Raw genomic sequence first — 3,360 nt, forward strand, 5'->3', positions numbered from 1 at the left:
ATAATAAAATTATTTGATTAAAGAGGATCCCTCTGATTATACTGTAAGCTCCACTAGTCAAGGTTGACACATCTGTTTCTGCTTATTTCTACTGAATGTATATAAAAAAATAAATAGTTTTCACATTTGTTGAATAAATACTTTGACCCCTTGCATGGACACATATCAATAAGAAGAGCTTTTTTAATTTCTTTTTTCCCCCTCCCCCTACTTTTCCTAGAGTCAACATAAGTAGATTTAACACGAATAGTGCTACCTACAACCTGGTAAATATAAAGATCGATCCTAGGGTTTGTTCTTGGAGTTAAGGATGGCAAAGCTTCTTTTTTAACAATAATGACATATTGCTAAGAGAGGCCCTCCCTCAGAAAAGTATATCATGCTTGGATTAGTGGAAAGTCAGTGAAAGAGAACATGATCCCCATGGAGATGAGCTGACACAGCGACTCTATCAATGAGCTCAAGATAATAGAGATGGCACAGGATAGGACAGGAATCAGATTTGTTGTTCATAGAGTCATTGTGAGTCCTACTCAGCTTGACATCACCCAACAATGAAGTTTCACTCAGTTCAAAAGTTTCTGTAAAGTTATTGGGTTGTGTAAAGAGAGTAAAGGTGATGTGAGGAAGGCCAAGAACTGTCCCTATCAATAATATCCACAGTATTAAAACTGATCCCTAAAAGGTCAAACATGCCTCCTTCCCATTCTTCTGTATCTACTTCTGCTAATTGTTGTTGTATACCAGCAAGTTGACCCGAATCCATAGCCAAACCCTCAGCAGGTTATCAGAGGCAGGAAATTACATGGGATGAATTTCCCACCTTCTTGTTACAGAACAGGTGATGTATGTTAATGACATAGCTTTGTGTTAAACCACCAGAATAAGTCCTAATTCCATTATCAATGACTCACAGACTTGACTTGACTTACAGTTGTAGAATTTATTATGGAAATAGGGCAAGAGGTGGAAGAGACAAAAGATATTAAATAGTGAAAGTCTAAGTTCAGTCCAACAACATAAATGCAAGAAGCCTCTGTTTCCCTCATTGTCCAACTAGCTTTGCTTTATAACAGTCTCGAGTCTGCTCTTTTTTTTTTTTTTTTTCAGTTATGTAACAAGCAAAACCTTTAACTTTGGCTGTCTCCAGGGAGCCTTCAGGCTATACCTCACCAAATTCTCTCCACTGTATGGCCAGCTCTGCCTCTTATGTTGGCCTCACAGTTATTGATGACTGAGAAGATGCTGATCAAGGTCACATCATGTATGTGTCCACGGTCAAGGCAGTTTCAACAATGGCCACAAAAGCTATTTTCATAAGTCACAAAACCACAGGACATAGAACAATTTCCCTAGTGTGGACCCACTATATTAGCTGCCACAAGTACATATCCTTCTTGCCCATTTTCATAAAGCTTACTTCTGTTATCACATCATTCCAATTTTTATGTAAAAAAGGATGAACAAGTAACATTATATAACAAATACACAAATTTATTTGTTTTCTGATAGAAAAAGATCAAACTAGTCAATCAAGATTGCACTCATTTGAAGGTTATGTTGACACTACTAAGACACTGACAAATAAATAATGCCCTTTACAGACTCCTTTAAATATAAAGATGGAGAGAAGATGGTCAAAGAGTGTAATTTTCAGATAAATGTTTCATTATCTCTGATTTGACTTGTTAATCTCTGATTGACAGTAGTTAGGGAAAGCAATTCCTGACAATTAGCATTCTGATTTTAGAAGCTGGTAAAAAAGATATCATGAAGTATTTTCTGAGACAGTGTGACATTGGGAAGGGATTGGAATATTGCATTAAGGAAAAACGGAATCTCTTTGCCTCTGAAAACAATTTTAATGTAAATTGTTTATTTCGTGCTAATATGTAAATATCTTAGTTGAAAACGGAAACTAAATCTAAACTCATTCACTTGTGTATGTACTATCTGAATACAAAATTAATTTGAATGTATAAATTCTTTTTAAAATTTTATTGGTTTGCATATAATCATTAATATACATTGAGTTTCATATATGATATGTACTTTGTATTTTAGGAAATCATTTTATATGTTGTGTTTCATTCATATACATTATTTTTAAAATTTTTCTTGTCATTTTTAAAAAATTTTCTTTTATAATGGTTTACTTACGAAGGTTTGTATACTTTTTATTTTCACACCAGATCTTTCTTTATTCTATAATTTATGAGATAAATTCCCATATGCATGTAAAGACTGTGGCAATTAAAATAATAAATTAATCTATTTTAAATAATAAAAATCATCTTTAAACGTTCTTGATATTCAAAGTAGCAACACTATCATAGTACTGTTCTCTCAAAGAGCAGAAAGATTATTGTCAGGAACGTTTTATTTTGTAACAGAAAATGAGGAAATTAAAAGTGCAATTATCTTCTTTACATCGATGTCAAATCACCATAGGTATAAAATTGTTAATTAGACAAATAGCTGTATTTGGGGTATTACATTTTGGACTCCATGAAATACCTACTTTCCTTTAAATTGGATCCAGCTTAATGTCATAAAAGGGGAGAATAAAATGATTTTGTTTTTGTAAATTATTCTTTTTCTTTACTCAAAAATATCTATAGCAAAACATATTTTATAATCCTTAAAACTTATCTATTTATACGCTGACTGAATAATTTTTATATCTAGCATATAATGGCAGTTTAATAAAGTGTGTAAGGGAGGAAATATTTGTCTGCATACTCCCTCAATTCTCAATCTTATTTTTAAGTCCCTTTATTGGAATCCAGGCTGCTTTTTCAATCACTCAGTTCTCACTTGATTTCTTCTCTTCTGCACAGCAAACATATTTTAAGCAACTAATCTTTTATTAGTCATTTATTTTTTAGAATATGGTCTCTTTTTTCTCTTCATCCCATTCCTTTCACCCTAAAGGGTGATTTATGAGCTATGTACTGAAATAATTCACTGTTTTGTGTTGGTATCCAGAAATTAAACTTTAAAATTAAACTTCTCTATTAACAAAGTGCTGTAAAGAGAATATTTAAAACTTTCTCTCCTAGCACACTTTACACTGAAAACTCTGATTTTTTCTGTCTGAGATTTTGACAAGTAATACTGTGTGTGTGTGTGTGTGTGTGTGTGTGTTGGAAGGATAGAGGAATGGATGAGGAGTATCTTGAACTTCATCAATGACCATAGCATTTGAGGTATTGGGGTGGGGGAAGCCAGATTATGAACAAATAGTAATATATATTGGGAATAATGTGTATATGAAAATTTTAATTTTATTACATTTATAGGAGTGGCATCCACTTTCTAAACAACATGCCTCTGGAAACTATGAAATTTGATAAATGT

Source organism: Elephantulus edwardii, unplaced genomic scaffold (assembly GCF_000299155.1).
Source record: "Elephantulus edwardii isolate Elephantulus edwardi_28Jun2011 unplaced genomic scaffold, EleEdw1.0 scaffold00008, whole genome shotgun sequence".
NCBI classification, from domain to species: Eukaryota; Metazoa; Chordata; class Mammalia; order Macroscelidea; family Macroscelididae; genus Elephantulus; species Elephantulus edwardii.